This window comes from Meriones unguiculatus (assembly GCF_030254825.1).
Source record: "Meriones unguiculatus strain TT.TT164.6M chromosome 13 unlocalized genomic scaffold, Bangor_MerUng_6.1 Chr13_unordered_Scaffold_37, whole genome shotgun sequence".
NCBI lineage: Eukaryota > Metazoa > Chordata > Mammalia > Rodentia > Muridae > Meriones > Meriones unguiculatus.
The window spans coordinates 3531710-3539385 of NW_026843647.1; positions in this window are offsets into that span (position 1 = coordinate 3531710).

Genomic DNA, 7676 nt, shown 5'->3' on the forward strand with positions numbered 1-7676 from the left:
ACTCCCACACTGATGGCAGGCTCAGCTAGAGACATCCCCATATCCTCCCTGTAGCCTGTAGCCTGACCCATCTCAACAGTTTGTCTCAATGATTTCCCCAACCTTCTTTCACCCTTTGTCTCCAGGCCCTTAAACCTTGCCTCCCAATTCTCCTCATATCTGCTTTCCCTCATCTCACTCCACACAACCTCTCCTGTCCAATTCCCTCTATATTTCCTCTTTCACTGTCCATTTAATTTCCCCATCTGAGTGAGATTTAAGAAGGTCCTACCTTGAGCCCTTCTTGTTACTTAGTTTCTTTAGGTCCATGATTAGTAGTGTGGTTATTATACGGCTAATATCCACTTATAAGGGAATACATAGCATATGTGTCTTTCTGGCCATGGGTTACCTCACTCAGGATGATCATTCCTATTTCCACCCAATTGCCTACAAATTTCATGATTTGTTTGATTTTAATAGCTGAGTAGTGTAAATGTACCATATTTTCTTTACCCATTCTTTGGTAGAGGAACACCTATTTTTTCCCAGATTCTTTCTATTACAAATAAAGCTTAATGTATACAGTTGAGCAAATGTCCATTTATGGAGAAGTATCTTTGTTATATGTCCAGGAAGATTATAGATGGTTCTTGAGGTAGAACTGTTCCCAATTTTCTGAGAAAGCACCAGATTGATTTGCAAAATAGTGGTCCAAATTTGTACTCCCATGAAAAATAGAGGAGGGTTATTTTTCTCCACGTCCTTGTCAGCATGTGTTGTCACAGCACCACACTCCCTCCCTCATCTCCTCTTATGTCCCTCCTCAAGCCCACTGATGGGGGGTCATTTTTCCCTTCCCTTTGTCCCTAGCATATCAGGTCTCATCGAGACTGACTGCATTGTCTTCCTCTGTGGCCTGAAGTTCTTTTATTGCACAGAAATGCTGGGTTATTATTATTATTTTTTATTTTCAATATAATATTGTGAATTGTTCTTTCAAGGTCTGTGATGAATTGTGTTGTTTTTTGGATAGGAATTATATTAAATATATAGACTGCTTTTGCTAATATGGTCATTTTTGCTATGTTAATTTTACCGAGCCATGAGCATGGGAGCTCTTTCCATCTTTTGATATCTTTTCAGTTTCTTTTTTCAGAGACTTGAAGTTCCTGTAACAGAAGTCTTTCTCTTGCTTGGGGAGAGTTCCACCAAGATATTATTTCTGGCTGTTCTGAAGGATGCTATTTCCCCAATTTTCTTATCAGCCAATTTCTCATTTGTATTCAGGCCACTACTGATCTTTTGGTTAATTTTAAAGCAACCACTTTTCTGAAGTGGTTTATCAGCTGTATAAGTTTTCTGGTAGAACTTTTGTGGTCACTTATATATAATAGTACATCATCTGTAAATAGGGATGTTTTTACTTCTTCCTTTCCAATTTGGACCCCCTGATCTCTTTTAGTTATATTACTGTTCTAGCTATAACTTCAAGTACTACATTGAAGATACATAGAGAGAGTGGGCAGCCTTGTCTTGTCCCTGATTTTAGTATAATTGCTTTGAATTTTTCCCCATTTAATTTGATTTTGGCTATCTGCTTGCTGTATATTACCTTTATTATGTCTATGTATGGGCCTTGTAACCCTGATCTTTACAGAACTGTTTTCATGAAGTGGTGCTTGATTTTATCAAAGGCATTTTTTTGCATCTAATGAGATAAACATGTTTATTTTTTTCTTCCATTGAATTACAGAGATGGATTTAAATATGTTCAATCATCCCCACATTCCTGCGATGATGTTTACTTGATCATGGTGGATGATGTATTTGATGTGATCCTGGTTTGGTTTTCTAGTATTTTATTGAGTACTTTTCCATATAAGTCTGTAAGGGAAATGGCTCTGAAATTTTCTTTTTTGTTGGGTCTTTGTGTGGTTTAAGGTATTAGAGTGACTGTAGCCTCATAGAATGAATTTGGCAATATTCCTTCTGTTATATTTTGTGGAATAGTTTCAGGAGTGTTGGAATGAGGTCCTCTTTGGAAGTCTGGTAGAATTCCATGCTACAACCATCTGGCTCTGGGATTTTTTGGTTGGGAGACCTCTGATGACAGCTTCTATTTTCTTAGAGGTTATAGGACTGTTTAAACTGCTTACCTTATCTTAATTTAATGTTGGCAAGTGACATATATCAGGAAAATCTTCCATTTCCTTTTGATTTTCCAAACTTGTAGAATACAGTCTTTTGAAATAAGACCTAATGATTCTTTGGAGTTACACTCCCTTTTCATAACTGATTTTGTTTATTGGGATACTATCTCTCTCCCTTTTTGTTAGCTTCTCTAGAGCTTTGTCTATCTTGTTGATGTTCAAAAAAACAGCTCTTGGTTTCACTGATTCTTTGTATTGTTCCCATTTTTTTTCTTTGACACTAACTTCAGCTATGAGTTTGATTATTTCCTCCTGTCTACTCCTCTTAGATGTTTACTTCATTCTGTTCGAGAGCTTTTACATGTACTTTTAAATTGCTGCTATGAGAATTCCGTAATTCTTTTTAGAAAGGCACTTAATGCTATGAACCTTCCTTCTTAGCACTGCTTTCATTGTGTCCCAGAAGTTTAGGTATGTTGTCTCTTCATTTTCACTGAATTCTAGAAGATCTATATTTTCTTTCTTTATTTCTTCCCTGACCCAATGATTACTGAGTCATTCAGTTTCCATTAGTTTTATAGGTTTTCTATTGTTTCCATTGTTATTGAACTCTAGCTTTAATCCATGGTGGTCTGATAAAATACAAGGTGTTATTACAAATTTCTTATACTTGTTGAGGCTTGCTTTCTGACCAAGTTAATGGGCAATCTTGAAGAAGTTTCTGTGATGTGCTGAGAAGATGGTATATCCTTTTTTGTCTGGGTGAAAATTCTGTAGATATTTGTTGAATCCATTTGATTTGATCATTAGTTAGTTTGATTGTTTCTCTATCTAGTTTCTGTTTTCATGATTTGTCCTTTGGTTAGTGTGGTGTTTTGGAGTCTCCCACTATTACTGTGGACATATAAGTGTATTATTTAAGCTTTAGTAATGCTTCTTCTACAAATGTAGGTGCCCTTGTGTTTGAAGCAAAATATTCAGAATTGAAACATCATCTTGGTGGATTTTTGATATGATATGTATCCTTTTACTATGATATGCATCCTTTCCCATATCTTTTGAGTAAATTCAGTTAAAAGTTTATTTTTATTAGATATCAGGATGGCTTCTTTCAATTTGCTTCTTGGGTCCATTTCCTTGAAAAAGCTATTTCCAGCCCTTCACTCTGAGGTAATGTCCTCTTTTTTGTTAAGATGTGTTTCTTGTTTGCAGCAGTCCTACTTATGCATCTATTCTGTTAGTCTGTGTTTTTTTTTTTTTTTTGAGGAATTGAATCCATTAATGTTGAGTGATATTAATAACTAATGTTTGCTAGTGCTGGTAATTTTGATTTTTATGGTTGTAGTGAGTTTCTGTGTTTCTCTCCTTTTGGTTTTGCAAAAATGGTGTTTTTTTATATCTTATTTGTTTTCTTGGGTGTGGTTAACTTTATTTGCTTGGAGTTTTCCTTCTAGTGTACGTTAAAGCTGAGAAGCATAGACATTGGTGTTTTGGGGTCCACAGCACAGCCTCTTACTTGCTGTGGAGTCACTAGAGTCCTAGCACTCAGAAACCATGTGGACTAGGCACCACCATTTTGAATCCTCTTCAAATATCCATCTTTTAAATGGAAATATTTTTTTTCTGGTGCTGGAAAAAGACACAGGACCTTTTTCCAAATAAGGACACGTTACACACTATACTATCTTCTCTCTCATAAATGATATTTCTACTTGTGTTTAGTAACTCTAGCATTACTTCAAAGGGGAATAATTTTAATCTTGCTATATAACTGGGGAGACTCCTAAACATACTAAGCACCTTTAAAAAGAAACCCATATCAGAGAGAGGGAAAATGAATTTCTCTTAAAGGTCAACCAGTAATCTGTGTGGGCCACTTGTATAAAATTTTGTCTCTCTTCAGCTGCATCCATTTTTGAGGAAAATTAAAGTGACAAATGCTGCTGGAGATGAAATAAGCTTTGATGAGAACAAGAATGTCATGGAAACATATGATATACAAAACTTTATTGCATATAGTAAGCAAAATTCATTAATACTTAAAGTGGGAGAATTTGTCTTCAAGAGTCCACAAGACCAAGGCTTTTTCATCAATGAAGTTCTGATTCAATGGCCAAGCAATTTTAATCAGGTTGGAAAAATTTTCAGCATTTAATATAAAGGGAATTATTTGTAAAGAATTATAAACTTGACTGTGTAATATATATTGTGAAATTTCTTTTTTTATTATTATTATTTTTTATCAGTTACATTTTATTAACTCTGTATCCCAGCCGTGTCCCAATCCCTCATTCCCTCCCAGTCCCTCCCTCCCTCTCTCATCTCCACCGTGCCCCTTTCCAAGTCCACTGATAGGGGGGACCTCCTCCCCATTCATCTGATCCTGTTTTATCAGGTATCTTCAGGACTGGCTGCAAAGCCCTCCTCTGTGGCCTAACAGGACTGCTCCTCCCTTCGGGGGTGGGGAGACCAAAGAGCCAGTCATTGAGTTCCTGTTGTGAAATTTCAAGCTCTTAGCTCTGTTGTGACTGTGAGTTTGTTTGTGGGTATTCATGCATATGAACACATGTGCTGGTTAAGGCCACAGTTAACTGTGATTATCTTCCTCAGTTGCTGTCCACTTTCTTTTTAAATAGGATATCTTTCTGAAACCCTTACTTTCTGATTTTGCTCTGCTCAGTGGACAGTATTACCTATGTACTCTCTCTGTCTTCATGATCATAAAGCTTGGATTACAGGCATATTTTCTGCACCCAAACTTTCTTTTCCTCCCTTCATCATGATTAAATTCAGACTTTCATGCTTATGTGGCAAGAGCATTATATACTTAGTAATCCCTTTATTTCTGTATGATGACTTTAAATCTGAAATAAACCAGTATTTCAAATATATATAATGTCTACATACACAAATAAGTACACCTACAGACGCACACATAATGTCAGCTAATTCCTTAGCTAGAATTAGATGAATTGAACCTGAATGCTTGTGTTCATTGATGATGCAATGAATGAATGAATGAGTGTTCATGGTTATATATAGGCATGTTTGTGGGTGTTACCACATGTAAACACACACACATGATAACACACACATGGATACAAACTTATCTATACAGTCACATATGTTAATTATACAGGCAAGCTGAAGCTCAATGCATCCTTCCATTCACACAACTCCAACACAAGCATATCAATAGTTTTACAAGATTTTGAGGTAGCATAAACAAGAAATAATTATGGATTTTGATAAAAGACATTTCTGGAACCAATGTATATGAGCTGCCCAATACGTATGTTTGGAACTGAACTCATATTTCTATGCAAGAGCGATGTGCACTCTTAACTGCTGAGCCAGTTATCTACAAGCATAATACTGTTAATATAGACATATTTATGAGACAGAAACTGAATCCAAATTAAGGCAGATGAGATGTCTAAGGAAAGATAGAAATATTTCCTGTCCTACACAATTTCTAAAATATAATGAACTAAAACTGTATTAGTTTAGTAGTTATTGTGATTAACTAAGAATGCAATTGGTAAAAATCCTATGTGATGATGTCTCTAACGTTTGAAAGGAAAGGTACAGTATAATTCCTACCACTGGGAGTCATGGGTAAACATCACAGAAATATATTATAATTCACCAATGGCCAAACAATCTTTCATGAGAAAATTGAGCTTCCTTTTTCAGCTGAATCAGAGTGTGTGGGTTTTAATACATGACTGGAAATGTAAAGGTAGAAACAGATGAGGCGAGAGTGTTGGGTTTTCTGTCTGACAATCCAACCCTTCCATAATTCATACAATAAATGAGTTCTGAGTTGCTGCCTCAGAGGCGAGAATATGTGGATGCCTTATACATTTCACATAGGTAAGGCAGAAGTGAGTCACAGTTTGATCACTATAAATGGTTGTTGAACACTTAATAATAGGAAGTGAGCTAACTTCAAATCTCCATTCTACACTCACATATGATAACCTCGGAGTTCCCCTTAAATACATATAATTTACTTTGTATCACAGTCATAAACCCTCCCTCATTCCCTCTCAATCCCACTGTCCCTCCCTCATCTCCTCTTTGCCCCTTTCCAAGTCCACTGATAGGAGAAGTCCTCTTCCACTTCCATCTGACCTTAGCTTTTCAGGTATCTTCAGGACTGGCTGCAATGTCCTCGTCTGTCACCTACCAAGGCTGCTCCTTCCTCAGAGGGAAGGGGGAGGTCAAAAAGCCAGTCATTGAGTTCATGTCAGAGATAGTCACTGTTCCCTTTGCTAGGGTAACCCACTTGAATACTGAGCTTGTGATTAATATAAAAAAATAAAAAAATTATAAAAAACTTAAACATCCACAAAAAATACATACACTTTACATAGAGTATGTACATTTAAGTTGTTTAGCCTAAAGTATTTTAAATTAATGTTCAATATTATGACCAGTTTTTCTGTGTTGCCTTCTGACTCCTCAATCTGTATGTACACAGAGCTGTGGTCCAGGATTCTGGAAAGTTCTACAAGAAGAAAGACCCATTTGCTGTTTTTCTTGTGTATTTTGTCCGGAGTGGCACATTTCCAACCAGACAGGTAGAAAAATAACACCTATCCTCAACTGCTTGGGAATATAGAAGGGGAAAGTTACAAACTGACTATGGTGTCATAATGCAATGCTGTTCTCCATGTCTCTTTCCCTCATCCCTGAATCCATTAGTAATCACTGCTGATGCCACAAAATGTGTGAAGATTTGAGTGGCAATTCTCTTGCTATTGTGTCATATGAAAACTACTAAAAAAAAAAACCTGCCCTTTGGTGCATGACATGGCTATCTCCATGGTATAGGTTCCCCATTAATTGTGAGATCTCCACTGGTCCAGAATTGATTTTTATTTCTGTAATAAACAAACCTAATGATTTTTGCCTGAAGATAACTCCAGGAAAAGTACATGTGTGATTGTTTCTTGAATGCATGAGAAATTGAACTGCATTTACAACACTTACATTTGTCATCTTCAGTATCAACAATAGTAGAAAAAGAAAGTTGATGTAAATAAAAATATGGTTGCCTGTTTAGGGTTATGGTCAAATGTGTGTTAACATAGACAAGTAACTTCATATGGCATGTGCATGTTTTATTTTTAATACAAACAAACACACACACAACTAAACATATAATAAACAAGAGGCCATGAATTTGAGAGAGAATAGATATAAAGTGGCTCAAGAAGATGTTCTTGGCAAAGAACAAGAAGAGGTATAGTGAGATAATTATGTTCTTTTTAAAATGAAAATTTTCATAAGAAAGTAAAAAGTCAAAATGAAAATACATTAATATAACGATGAGAATCTACTATTTTTTTTATCATATTCAAAAACGCAAACCGTTAGACAACTGGATAACAAACAAAACATTTTATGATTTATTGAAAACACTAAAATGTTGAAAGATTAAATATTCGTTATATTCTGAGATCTAGTGCTACCATAGGTTAAATTCCTTGCAGTGTGATATATGACTTCACATACTATGTTGAAGAGATATCAAGA